Source organism: Neofelis nebulosa, chromosome 4 (assembly GCF_028018385.1).
Source record: "Neofelis nebulosa isolate mNeoNeb1 chromosome 4, mNeoNeb1.pri, whole genome shotgun sequence".
NCBI classification, from domain to species: Eukaryota; Metazoa; Chordata; class Mammalia; order Carnivora; family Felidae; genus Neofelis; species Neofelis nebulosa.
In genome coordinates, this window is record NC_080785.1 from 141,519,976 (window position 1) to 141,534,812 (window position 14,837).

Here is a 14,837-nt window from a genome sequence, read left to right on the forward strand (position 1 = left end):
ATAATGCCAGACCCAAAAGTTATTTGAATTCATTTTTGTCTTCTGTGATTATTTTTAGCAATATGATATGCCATTCATTCTATTTATTTTTTTGTTTGTATGCAAGTGTGCTTTTTGTTTTATAATTTTTTTTCTGTTTTCTCTTTTGTATGTATAGGACTTTATATGGTCCCAAAATCAAAACAAGATAAAAAGTTGTTCAAGGAATTCCTATTTTGTTTTTATCCTTCCAATCTGTACCCATCCTGCATAGTAAACATTTTCATTTCTGGTTTATCTCTCATGGGTTTATCACAAAAACTAGCAAACCCATACATATACACATATACTTAATATTCTTTCTTATGCGGAAGTTAGCATATTACATGTACTTTTTCTCACCTTGCTTTTTTATCCTGGCAATTACTTCATATCATTTTATAAAGTCCCCCTCATTTCTTACTACAGCTGACTGGTACACCTTTGAGTGACATACCAAGGTTGTCCCTATGGATGGTTCAGTTACCCAGTATTTTGTTATTGGAAATAATGCCATGGTGAATAACCTTGTACCGTTTTGTCATATGTTTGAAGGTGTATGTTCAGAGTGAAATTCCATAAGTGGGGGTGCTTGGGTGGCTTGGTCAGTTGAGTGTCCGACTCTTGACTTTGGCTCAGGTCATGATCTCATGGTTTGTGAATTTGAGCCCTACATCAGACTCTGTGTTGAACAGTGCAGAACCTGCTTGGGATTCTGTCTCTCCTCTCTGTAGACTTTCTTCAGAAAAAAACCAAACAACACAACAACAACAACAAAATGCTATAACTGACATTGCATGTATGAAAATATATAGATATGTAGGTAAATAGATACAAAAGTAAATAGATAACATAGTTTCCTTAACTAATAACAAATTTCCTTCCATTCAGGTTGTATGCCCTTTTGTACTCTCTCTACCAATGCATGAGAGGGACCCTTTCCCCATAACTTCCTTGTCTATAAGCTTTGAACTTCTGTGAAACTGGTAGGTAAGAAGTGTGTATCAGTGTATTTGTCTTTAAGATTTTTAAGTTTTAGAATAGTTTCAGATTAACAGAGAAGTTGTGAGGTAGTACGAGGAGTTCTCACGTACTTCTCACCCAGTGCCTCCTACAGATAATCGGCTATGATAGTACAGTACAGTTGTCAAAATTCTCACTGTGGGTTTAACTTGTTTCCTCTTATTATAAGAACAGTTAAGCACGTTTTCAGATTTTTAACAGCCATTTCTATATCCTCTTCTGTGAACTGTCTTTTTATTTTGCTCATACTAAAAACTCAGTTTTGAACCCATATTTCTTTTCAACTTTTAAGAATATACATATTATATTAGGGTGATTGACACTGGATCTGTAATTATATATTGTAAATGTTCAAAAAAATCTTTTTAATGTTTATTGTTGACAGAGAGAATGAGAGACAGAGCATGAGTTGGGGAGGGGCAGAGGGAGAGGGAGACACAGAATCCGAAATGGGCTCCAGGCTCCGAGCTGTCATCACAGAGCCCAACGCAGGGCTCAAACCCACATACTGTGAGATCATGACCTGAGCCGAAGTCGGACGCTTAACCGACTGAGCCACCCAGGTGCCCCAATATATCATAAATGTTTTATCCTAGCATCCATCTGTTTTTTGACTTTGCTTTGATATTGGGGGCCTTGGATCTTTAGCCAAAGGCTCAGCAAATAAAAATCATCATTGAGTAACTGAAAGACTGAATGAGTAAATGAAGTTCTAGATAGAAATGTTGAATGGCTTAAAAATTAGGCATTCTCTGGAGAATCTGATGAGCACCAAAGCTAGAAAAGTGGAAGTGGAAGGACAAACAAGTGACACTCTTTTGGTTTATAGGCCAGGTTGTCAGGTATAAGTAATTACAAGTGCCTGGTATCCTGAGGGGAAGGCTCTGCTTTTGAAGAGGGCACGTCTCTTTCATCCTTGTTTCCTCTTTACCTCCTCGATCCTGGTTACTTTGTAAACAATTCTGTTTTGGGTATTTATCCTTTAGAGAATATAGGATAGAAAAAAACCAAACAAACCTGAATTCCTCCTTAAAAGTAGTCTAACTCTTACAGCCATCTTGGTGCCAGATGTACAATTATTTTTCCCTAATGGATTTTTGCCATGTGTTTATGACACCAAATAGCTGACTTAAATGTGTGGAATTGGCTAAGAAATCCAGATGTTTAGAAATATAGTGCAACTTCGCTTATTACCATGTGATAATCTTATATGACTAGACTTTCTATGTCTTAATGTGTCCAATACAACATGCACAGTTATGTATAAGGCAACGGTATGGCTCACTTAATTGTAGGCTCATGGTTTTTATAACTTAATTGTCTCTACAGAGTGTATGCTTTATGCAAACACTTCATGCAAAGACTTTCACTTTGAGGTACACATTGGCTTTTCTGGCTCAGGGCTGAGTTTTTATTTTGTTTCTACCAGTTGTTATTTTCACTTAGTATATGTTTTATGTTCTGTAAGCCTCATCTAAAATGAAGGTTTAAAGTTCCTTTAGTGTTATTGAGAATGATAAATGAGATAATGTATATAAATACTTTATATATATGTGTGTGTGTGTGTGTGTGTGTATAGTGCTAGATGTATATAAATTACAATTCCTAACACAAAGCATGCACTCAATAAATGTCACTAGTCATAGTTACTGTTCACTGCTTCCTATAATGCCTCTTAATTTTCTCTCATTATTATTGTCACCTACTATATTTTTGTGTACAAATTATTTTGTATGTATAATAATCATAATATTTTTGCATTTCAACCAACATAGTCTTTTTTTACTTTTTAAAATAATATTGTAGAATAAGTAAGAAATAATTTTCTCTATTTTAGAATTGAGGAAGTAAATGTTTATAGGAGTAAAGAGAATCCTTAAGACCGTGTACTAATGAAGTGGTAAACTGGTGAAGCTGGGACATCTGATGTGAATTCTGCTTATGTCTTATTTTTAAAACTCTCTTGTAAGCTCGTTGATGGGTGGAATATGAAAGATTTCTTTCTCAAGGGTCAAGAATAGAGAGGCACCTGGGTGGCTCATTCAGTTGAGCATCTGACTCTTGATTTTGGCTCAGGTCATGATCCCAGGGTGTCATGGAATTAAGCCCCACGTTGGTCTCCACATTGAGCCTGGAGCCTGCTTGAGATTCTGTCTCTCCCTCCCTCCGCCCCTCTTCCCCGCCCAGGCTCTTTCTCTCTCTCTCAAAAAAAAAAAAAAAAAAGTCAAGAACAGAACCTAAATTGACTTAAGTTAGAAGAATTTGTTGGCTCATAAAACTGCCAAGTCTACGGACAGGTCTTTAGGCATGGCTGTACCAAATACTCAGACTAGGTGGGAATTTGTCTCACCCAGTTGGTTGTACTTTGCTTTCCATTCGCCTTGTCTTTAAGTTGGGAACTCCCCCGTGGGTCAGGAAGGCCACCAGAAATACCAGCTTAATATCTTTTCCCCATGATTCCATGTCGTAACTTCTTGTTACTAATAGTTCCATTAATTTCCTTGTGTTGGATATCATTAGATCAAATTGGACCATGTGCCCACCTCTGAACTCATCCCTATGGTCAGAGTGATGGGAATATACTGGTTGATTAGGTCTGGGTACGGATACTCTGCGAAGTAGATTTGCATCAGCCTTTTATAAACCACATTACCTGAGAGTGGAGTCAGGGTGATTTGCCAAATCAAAATCAAAATCTTATTACCATGGATAAATAAACTGTGGTATATCCATACAATAGAGTGACACTCAGTAAGAAAAAGGAATAAATTACTGATACATGCAACAAATGGATAAATTCCATATGCTTTCCACTAAGTGAAAGAAGCCAGCACCAAAGGCTTATGATTTCATGTATATGATGTTTCTGGGCATAGCCAAATTTATAGGGACAGAAAACAAATTAAGGGCTGCCAGGAGCTGTAGAATAGGATGAAGACTTGACTACAGCTGATGCGTGAGGTAACTTTGGAGGGGGATGGAAATGCTTTATATGTTGATTGTTATGTTGGTTATAGTAGTATACATGTTTGTTAAAATTCATAGAAGTTAAATTAAAAAGTGTAAATTTTACCATTGCAAAATTATACCTCCATAAGTTTGGCTAAAAAAGCAAACAAAAACATTATAATTATTGAAAAGAGGAGGATACTGAGTAGGACCCCCAAATCCCCCAAGCATGATGAAAGGGTTCAGGACAGTGTCTCCCCCCCGCCCCCCCGCCACCAACCCAGAATATGCCACTTTGCCACGTGGATTATTTTGAGCTTGAGACCCTTGAGACCCTATAGGCTCAAGAGAAACCTTGTACTTCCCTTAACCACACAGAAGAATCTAAATTGGAGGACTTTCCCAGAATAAGGGTTATTAATAGAGATATATTTTACCTGAGTGACCCATCTGTATGAGAGAGCAAACATCTAATTACCAAACATCCGTTCTTCTTATTGCCCTGTGAACTGTATCCCTTTCCTCTGAAATTCCAGACCCCTGTCCCCTTCTCCTTAGTTCAGAATGACATATAACCCTCACTTTTCCTGTCTTTGGAATTTCCATGTCTATCTGGATTTCCCATATGTATGCCTATTAAATTTGATTTTCTCCTGTTAATCTGTCTCATGTCGATTTGATTCTTAGTCCAGCTAAAAGGACCCTGAAGGAGACAGGAGTTCCTCCCCCTTGTGAAGGGAGTGAGGCATTCTTGCTCCCCAACAATAACAACAACAGCAACAAAAAAGTGCTTACTACATATCTTAGCCTATGTAATAGGAACTAATTACTGCCTAGACAAGTGGTTCTCAGTCTGTTTTTCACCATGATACTTATTGTTGTTGAGATGCCCATGAGGTTCCTTGAACCTATGATGGTTGTTGATAGTTTCTAGTACACGTGCTATAACCCCACCACTTTCTCTCCCTCTCAAAGGAAAAAAAATGTTATCTAGCTACAAGTGAATGAGAATCGTATTACTGTAGGGATAATCATTCAAAGATATCAAACGTTAGCAAAGAGTAATACTTGTTATTAGTTAACATGTTACTGGGTGCCTGGGTTGCTCAGTAGGTTATGTGTCCGACTCTTGATTTAGGCGCAGGTCATAATCTCTCAGTTTGTGAGATCAAGCCCTGCATCCAGTTCTGCACTGATAGTGTGCAGCTTGCTTGGAATTCTCTCTCTCACCCTCTCCCTTCCCTTCCCCTGTTCATGTCTCTCTCTCTCTCTCTCTCTCTCTTTCTCTCTCTCTCTCTCTCTCTCAAAATAAATAAGTAAACATTACAAAACCACAACAACATGTTATTTGGGCACCGTATGTAGCATTATGATTAAGAACCTCTTGTCTCAATGACTGCATTCTTTACCCTTTACTAAACGTATAGATTTGATGTATAATGACTGAGTTATTTAAAAAAAAAATTAAGTGCAAATGAACCCGTACTTACATATTATTCTGCAACATACTTCCTTCATTTAATATATCTTTTGCTCCTTTCCACATTTAGAGTCATTTTTGTTATTATTTGTGTAAATTGGCTATAGCTTCAACTTTGACTTGAATGGAACAGACAATGCACAAAGTAAGAGAGTGCCAAAATACTCAGTGATCAGGAAAACATATTTTAATTCAATATTTTTAAAAAAAATCAAGCAAATGCAAATAAAAATCCTTGATGAACAAAAATAAATACTTAAGAAAATTGTTTTAAATGTTTATTTATTTATATATTTTTTGAAGGAAAGAGAGGGTATGAGCAAGGGAAGAGCAGAAAGAGAGGGAGACATAGAATTGGAAGCAGGCTCCAAGCTCTGAGCTGTCAGCACAGAGCCTAGCACGGGGCTTGAATTCACAAACTGTGAGATCATGACCTAAGCCAAAGTCGGACGCCTAACTGACTGAACCACCCAGGCACCCCAAAAATAAATATTTTAAATAAAGACCATTCCAATGCCAACCCATATTGCAGTTGGAGGCCAAAGAAAAATGAAATTCATTAAATTAATGAAGTTAATTAATTTTAAACTATTTAAGATTATCAGTGGTTGATGAGAAAACATCAAACATGGTGATTTTGCCCATCAAAAACAAGATAAAGAAGTAAATATTGGAAATATTATTGACTTTGTATCTATTAAACCCAGAAAATTGAAATTATAATAAATTCTGGTTTTCTGATTTCATTATACAGTAAAACTGGTTTGTGAGCATAATTCATTCCAGAAACATGCTTGTAATCCAAAGCACTTGTGTATTAAGGCAAATTTCCTTGGAGGGGCATCTGGGTGACTCAGTCAGTTAAGCATCTGACTTCAGCTTGGGTCATGATCTCAGGGTTCGTGGGTTTGAGCCCCGTGTTGGTGTCTATGCTGACAGTTCAGAGCCTGGAGCCTGCTTCAGAATCTGTGTCTCTGTGTCTCCCTCTCTCTCTCTGCTCTCCCCTGCTCATGCTCTGTCTCTCAAAATAAATAAAACATTAAAAAAGAAATTTAAAAAGAAATAATGGAAAGTCAGATGATTTGTTCCATGACCCAGAAATATTCATATAAAAATGACTGTAATACTGTAACAATACAAAATAATAAAGAAAATACAAAATATAAAGAAAAATAAACAAATTAACCTGTACTTACCTTTGAAAACCTTTATGGCTGGTGTGAGTGAGACAAGAGAGAGAGGAAGGTTATTGTGTAGGATGAATTTTGCTATCTCTGATGGATGTTGACTACAGTACAGTCTTAATAAACTCTTGTCATATACTGTATTTAATGTAACTGGCAATAAGGCAGCAGAGGAAAGGGTCTATGTCTGCAGGCAGCCTGACCTAGAGTGAACCAAAGCATTCCTAAGCTGACTCTTGTTTCGAAGAGCAATGGACTGTCATAGGTGCTTTGAAGTGACAAAAAATATACTAGTGTCCGTTATGGGCACCTTCCAACGTTCTGAAAAGTGACTGCTTTCTGCTCAACACCGTGGCCTGAGATCTAGCATCCGAGCATGGGAGATGATCACCCTCAATGCTTCCGAGACGGAGAGAGAGAGAGAGAGAGAGAGAGAGAGAGAGAGAGAGAGAGAGAGAGAGGAACCACTGGCTCAGTTGTGATCATGTGCCATTTGGTGTCATGTACTACTCATATTGCAAGACGTTGCTCATTTATCAAGTTAAAAGCTGCCCCAGCATTCATCTTTGTTTAAAATTTTGATGTTTTGTTTGCTGTGAGTTTTTTGCGTTAATTTTGATTTTTAAAAATATTTCATTGAGGGTGCTGGGTGGCTCAAGAATTGGGTTAAGCGTCCAATTCTCAATTTCGGCTCAGTTCATGGTCTCAGGGTTCACGGGTTCGAGCCTCGCGTCTGGCTCCATGCTGGCAGTGCAGAGGCTGCTTGGGATCCTGTCTCTCCCCTCTCTCTCTGCCCCTCCTATGGATTCTTGAGCTCACTCTCTCTCAAAATAAATAAATAAACTTAAAAAAAATAAAAAGTATGTATACTACATTGAGTATCATTTTGATTAGTGAGGTCTTTTTTTTTTTAGCAGTCTTTAAATTTTGCACCTAAGGCCAGTTGCTAACTCGCCTTCCCCTAATCCTGGTCCTGGATGCCAGCCCACCCTCTTGACCAAGCGGCAGATGGGCTTGAAGCAGGAGAAAAAATGAGAACAGTACAAGGTGTGGCAGAGGGTGATCTCTGTTGTGGTATGGCGTATTTATCCCCTTGGTCAGGAATCATGAAGTTGCCCCCACTTTTCCTTTGGATTGTCTTTTAGGTGTTCTGGCCTTGACTAGATTGTCAGCTAGGCAGAGCAGCTGAGGAGGGCTGAAGGGGGCAGAATAGGCCACCCCAAAATAGGCTTCTTTGGTTTAAGGATTATTCTGAGCTGATTATTTTTAAGAAACTGCAGACATAGGAGAATCTCTGAAAACAATAGAAGTTACCCCTTTGTAAAGGAAAATCTACATTTATAAAGGGTATTTACATTAGAAAGGAAGCCTACAGGAGAAAGAGTCTATTACAAGAGAGAACTTTTTCCCCTGAGAGACTTATCTGCTTGGCAGGGCTAAATTTGTTTACCCAACATCTCCACCTCTCACCTTCCAGTGCATTGCCTTCCCCCTTTGAAGCCTTAGACTACTATCCTTTTCCTTAGCACAGGATGGTGTATAAACCTCAATCCTCTGGCTGCCTTTTGAGTCTCATATCTTACTGGGGCTCCTGTTATGTGTGTGCAAAATTAAGTTTTTTCCCCTTCCATTCTCCTTTTACGATAGGGGGGTTTCAGACAAGAACTCAGATGTTAAAGGGAAATTTTTTTTTTCCTCCAGATGAGTGGGGAATGATGCTTTGAGGCCTCCAGTGACCTTTGTCTAGAGTGGTATGTAGTAATTCCAGATTCTCCTCTTCTGCATCTGATTTGCTTTTTGGAGCTTCTCAGCTACTCCTGATACCTACTTCCTCTTTCCCTCAACCCCTACCACCCTCTTTCTTTGACTATCATCTCATTCCCACTCCCAGGGGCCCCAGCTGGAATTTTAAAAATCCAGGAATTGTCAGATTTTAACATCTGACAGAGATGTGTTCCTCAGAGAAAGAAGTCTAATTGTCACCAGCTGGGTTATGGTATCCTGGTGGTTAAGCCAGTCTTGCAAAGACAATGAGCTGAGTGACTGTTGAAATGTTTCCTACTTGGTGAAGGACCTCTGGTGTGCTGTTGGATGTGACGGGAGCTCTGTGAACCCTGGCCTTTGATTCCACTTTAGGAGCAAGTTTCCTGTATTCATTGGGCAGCCTTTATCATTATGAATCTTGCCTTTTTGCAAGACCAGTGGATTCTGTAAAGGTTTATTAATCATGATATAATATATTCATATGAAAAAATGTAACAGCCAGAGAATAAAGCTTATGTAGGCATTGCAGGGGTCCCTTTGGGGGTTTACTCTATATTACTCATAGCAATGAAAAGTAAAAATGGCAAGTTATATTAGCTGAGTTCAAGATACAAAAGGCAATATTAATTTCACAGGAAGTGTAAAAGGATATGCAAATGTGATCAACTCCCAGGAAAACATTGCAATATACCACTCCAGGCTTTGAAATTATGCAGTTTAATAAACACTTGTTAAGAAGCTTCACACACCAAACATTGAATTTTAAAGCAAGTGCTTCTGATCACGTCATGTTTTTGTGGAACAGCATTATTATTTTCCTAAGCTTTTTGAACCTTAAGATTGGGTTTGATTGGATTTATTGGTAGCAATCACAGGTTCTTGGGAAAACACAGATGGTTCAAAACAGAAAAATTCCATGTTGTTGTTTTTCAATTAAAAGTGTAATTTAGACATGTGGGCCATTAGATTAGAACGTGAAGTAAAAATTTTAGCCAGTAATTGACAAGGGAGAATTATCATGGAGTTTTAATTAGTGACGTCTTGAAAGGAGATGCTTTTCTAAAAGTTTATTTCCGCACTTCCTTAGGTTGATGATGCCTATATAGGAACCCTCCTGTTCATTTATAATCAATACCAAGCTTTGGCAGCTACCAAATGGGAAGGGCTGTTAGGAAGTTGCATGAGATTTTAAGGTTTAAATACTGAGCTGTGAAAGCAGAGTAAAAAAATCTTCATTTTTGAATGAAGTTGTTTCTCAGATGTTTCAGTAGATTGTTTAGAGCCTAGATAGAATTTTACAGTGATTTTAGACACACATCTGTAATGCTTTGTTCTAAATTTGTCTTGTGGTTTTATAGAGGTTTACAGTACTGTTTAGTCTTGTGTTATTAAAAAAATCAAGAGATAGAGAACAGTGAATGATAACACTCAGTGTGGGTGGGTTGTGAGTAAAGGAAACAGTTATTTTCAAACAGTGCTGGTGGCAACTTGGTGTATATATGAAAAATATTGTTTACTCTTTGACCCAACAGCTGCATGTCTAGATATTTACCTTAAATATTTGGACAAGTCACAAAGGTGTGCATCTTTAAGTAATATTATTATAGAGCTGTTTATGATATGAAAAAGAGAAACCCAAACATCCTAAGTGTGCAGTACTTGGTTAAATGCTTTCAGTCTTTTTAAAAATGTTTATTTATTTATTTTGAGAGAGAGCATGTGCACGAACAAGTGGGGAAGAAAGAGAGAGAGAGAGAGAGAGAGAGAGAGAGAGAATCCCAAGCATGCTCCACACTCAGCACAGCGCCCAATATGGGGCTTGATCCTACAACCATGAGATCATAACTTGAACTGAAATCAAGAATGGGATGCTTACCCAACTAAACTACCCAGGCACCCCAATGTTTTAAGTCTTTATATAGTAGAATACCATGTAGCTTTTTCAAACATTGTTGTAGACAACTCAGTAACATGCAAACATTTTTTACAGTGAGTGAAATGGAAATAGATTACAAACAGTAAATATAATTAGAAGGGTCTTAGTGAAAAGAGAAGTTTTTTTTTTCCATAGATATGTATGGGTATAGTAACCCATTCTCCCTGTTAAAAATTTTAAAAGTTTTATTTGCTTTTACTATCAATAGCTTTATTTTTCTAAACTAAACATGCATTACTTGATAATAACAATGATATGAGAAAGTACATCATTGAGAGACAATAAGATATAATACAGGTGATCCTTGTTTTACAAAATATGTGACTATAAAACAGATTTGCACTAGAAATTATTATTTGCTTGACAGAAGATTCATGTGGTTATGACAAGTGAGCAGAATCTTCTTTGATAATTTGGATTTCATGCTCAGCTCTCTGGTGAAGTTGGCCTAGTGAGGAAACCTGGGGTTAGGGAAAGTGAAAACTATGCTGTTGGAGATGAAGGTCCTATGGAAATAAAAAGCATGCATCTTTGACATTGCCCAGAGGTCAATAAACAAATATTTTATTCCTACACACATGCCCGCTTAAATGTAACTATAAGGGGAATTTCTTTATAACCTGGGGGCAAAGAAAGGCTTTCTATATATAATTCAAAATCCAGATGCACTGCAACTTGAATGTATAAAATTAAAAATTAAAAACAAATTTTTTTATTTTGACTGGCAAATAAATAAATAAAAGTCAAACCACAGCTGTCAAATTGGGAGAAGATATTTGCAAGATATATTTCTGATAAAGACCTAACATTCCTCATATATAAAGAGTTATAAATTAAGAAGAGAAAGGGGCCCAAAATCCAACAGGAAAGTTGCAGGAGATCTAGATAATTCACAGAAATTGATATGGAATCATTCTTAAGCATAAGAAAGTATGTTCAACTCCACTCATAATAAGAGACACGCATGATTATTTGTACTTACAAAATACTGGAAACAGCCTAAATGTCTGTGCAAAAGGAAAGTGTTTGAATGAATCCTGATGGAGCCCATACAGAGATGTGCTATAATATAGAATGAGAAAGTTCCTTTTGCACTGGTATGGAGTGAGTCCCAGAGATATTATTAGTACAAAAAGCAAAATACAAAAGAGTAGATATAGCAGGCTACATTTTATATAAGAAAGAAGGAGAAATAAGAATGTCTGTCTGTCATCTATTGATCAACCCATCGATCATTTCTGCGAAAGGAATCACAGAAAGTTAAACTGGAAAGAATGAAATTAGTAACCTACTGAGTGGGAATGGGATTAGAGGAGTTAGGGTAAGGAGTGATAGCACTTTTTTTTTTTTATAGTTTTGACTTTGAAATCATGTTTTCATGTTTTATAAGCTTAAAAATAAAAATAAATTACAGTATTGAGATAGAAATTGAATAAAAACAGAGGTAAATGGTCCCAATTGTATATCAAATGGATGACATGATAGCACATTAGGAAAAAAAATAGTAATTCAAATTATTCTGAGCATAGTCCCTTGACTGTATACCTTCCATCTAAAGACAAAAGAAATGGAAAGAAATCTTGAACTTTATACATTTGCTATTGATAGTAGTATTGATGGAATGATTCAGAAATTATTTTATCTGGTAGGATTGGATAAATACATTGATTTTGGAGGGGAGCCAGGATTTTTAGGACACAGCTATTGGATTGAGACTAGAAGTGTCAATATAAATACATAATTATATATATATTTTTTAAATATATGATATTATATATACTTAATATATAAAGTATATGTATTATTTATATATATTATTATATAAATTTTTTATTTATATAAAGAGACACCTAGATGGATCAGTTGATTAAATGTCTGACTTCCACTCAGGTCATGATGTCATGGTTCATAAGTTTGAGCCCTGTGTCGGGCTCTGTGTTGACAGCTCAGAGCCTGGAGCCTGCTTTGGATTTTGTGTCTCCCTAGCTCTCTGCCCCTCCCCTGCTTGCATTCTGTCTCTTTCTCTCTCAAAAATAAATAAATATTTTAATAACCTGTTTCGATTCATATAAGTATATAAATAATTCCTCGTTCTGCCCTCTATTAAGGGCCCCCCAGCAGCAGGGAGCATACTCAGTTCCTGCTCTTTGTTTCTAAACACCATTCCCCACTAAAAGGAACCAGTGCCTGTGAAGAAATAGCTGGTCCAGAGCAGGTAAAATACAAGAAAAGTCTGGAACATTTTGCTGTGCCAGCAAATAAAAAAAAACTGCTCAAAAAAAAAAAAAATGATGAGGACATGTCTGAATGACACAGGAGCCAGCTTGAAACGGGACACTTAAAAATCAAATGGTTCTGGGGCACCTGGTTGGCTCAGTCGGTTAAGCATCTAACTTCAGCTCAGGTCATGATCTCACAGTTCGTGAGTTTGAGCCCCACATCAGGCTTTGTGCTGAAAGCTTGGAGCCTGGAGCCTGCTTCGGATTCTTTGTCTCCCTCTCTATCTGCCCCTCCTCCTCTCTCTCTCTCTCTCTCTCTCTCTCTCTTTCTCTGTCTTTCAAAAATAAATAAACATAAAAAAAATTAAAAAAAAATCAAATCGTTCAGGTGTACTTAAAACATAAATGAGTGAATTACAAAAATAAGTCAATAAAGAAGGGAGAGAGAAAGAGAAGTTCTTTTTACAGTGGAATACCAGCTAATAGATGTGGAAGCAATGATGGAACTAGAATATCACTATTTTACAATTCCTATCAGAATAATTCAGACTAGCATCATCAATAGGTACCAAAACCATTGCGTGCAAGTTTTTTTGGGGAATAATATATTGACACAGTTTCAATATCTTTCTCCATGCTTTGCTTATTCTCTGTATTTACATTGTAGGGCAAAGCCCACTTAGAGTCTTTGGCTGGGTCTGAAAATTAAAATGACAAAGACAGATTGACAAGAGAAAAGAACACAAATTTATTTAATGTAGGTTTTACGTGACATGGGAGTCTTTATAAGGAAATGAAGGCCTGAAGAAACAGATCTGATTATTTGTATGCTTGGCTTGATGAAGAACAAGCAGTCATTTAGAAATAGTGTATGTCAGAGGGCATGAGGTAAGGGTAACTGGGCAGGGGGAAAACTGGGAAACACTTAGTAAGAATTCTTCTTGGTGTCCCTTGTCTTCAGAGACAGGGATGCTTTTTTCCTCCAGGTATAAGTGATGATGTTTTGGGGTGATGGTGGGGTTGTCTAGAGCAGATGGCCAAGAAAGAAGTCTTGATTATGTCTTTGGTGCCAAATGTGATTTTTATTAAAGCACCGGGATGGGACCCATGGTCAGGAAGAGCTTCACTGGTGTCCTGACGGGTAACTCATTATATACCCACAGGTTGGGAGGGGGTCAGGGATAGAGCGTATCTCTAAGGAATTTTGGAAGCAAGGTTTCCAGAACCTGAGGGGCTAGCAGTTGCTAGGGAAACACCATTTATCACCATTTAATAAAACCTTAGTCATGAGACCCTTTAGGTGTATATCCGTGGATCATAAGCTTGGAGCATGATTGCCAGCGTATATCTTAGAGCAATTGAGATAAAGGAAGTAGACTTACAGGATCCTCGAGGTTGGATGTTAAGCTAAAGGTTCTCTTTTGTCCCTAGCAAAGTGTCATCCTTGAGGCAGCTGAGCTCCTAGAGAGAGGTCACTCTGCCAGTGTCAAGGACTTGTCAAGGGGCTGTAGGCAGTAAGGGAATTCAGTTTTTCATTTGCCCTAGTTTCCCACATCACCATGGCAAGCACTTAAACCCCTTTCCTTTGTTCTTAAGTAGCCAGTAGTGTCCAAGGAATATCATACATAATCCACCTGGGGGGAGGGAGGAATGCCAGTCTGTATTTTGCCCTCAGCTTGCCTCATGCTCCCTCATCATAAGGAGGGCATCTCTCACATGAGGGTTTTATGATCTATTTCAGAGGAGAATACACACACACAGATACAGGGAGTAACCTGGCACATACCACCTCATCCAAGGATCAAGGTTAATATCCCTGGCAATGGGAAAAACTTCCATCTGTTTCTTTCCAATAGAATGCAGTAATAAGGACATAAAGTCACTTCAGTAGTATGCCTTTCAAAAATGTATAATGTGAATCTTGAGAAGGAAAGCTGTCAAAGACAAATAGAAAGGGCCAGCCAGATTTCCGAGGCCACATACTCCCTTTGCATGCTTTTGGCTTCTGCAGTTTTGCTTGCTTCTTTCATCAGCCAGCAGCCAGGAACCAGAAGCCTCACTATAATAGTCCCGCCCAACCTGGAATCACATATGTATAAAAGATCAGTAAAACCTGAGCTGGATGCTCAGCCTTTTTAGGTGACTCCACTGGGCCATCACCGGTATGAAATCAACAGTCTTTTCTGATTTCCCAAGAAATTGGGAAATTGTCCCTTGTCTCTCCCTGTGTGCCGAGTATTTGCTGTAACAGTCTAATCCCAAGG

At 37.8% G+C, this 14,837-nt stretch overlaps 1 protein-coding gene across 5 annotated transcripts in view; it reads left to right on the top strand.

Annotated features, from left to right (window-relative positions):
* FHIT (fragile histidine triad diadenosine triphosphatase) overlaps window positions 1-14,837 on the top strand; it is a 1,415,554-nt gene that overhangs the window by 292,929 nt on the left and 1,107,788 nt on the right. The window contains exon 4 of one of the 5 annotated variants that reach the window (XM_058726336.1): window positions 8,356-8,405. The exons of the other annotated variants lie outside the window; for them this stretch is intronic. The gene's annotated coding sequence lies outside the window, so the exon portion shown is untranslated. The remainder of the gene's footprint in view (window positions 1-8,355; window positions 8,406-14,837) is intronic. 5 annotated transcript variants of the gene reach the window in all.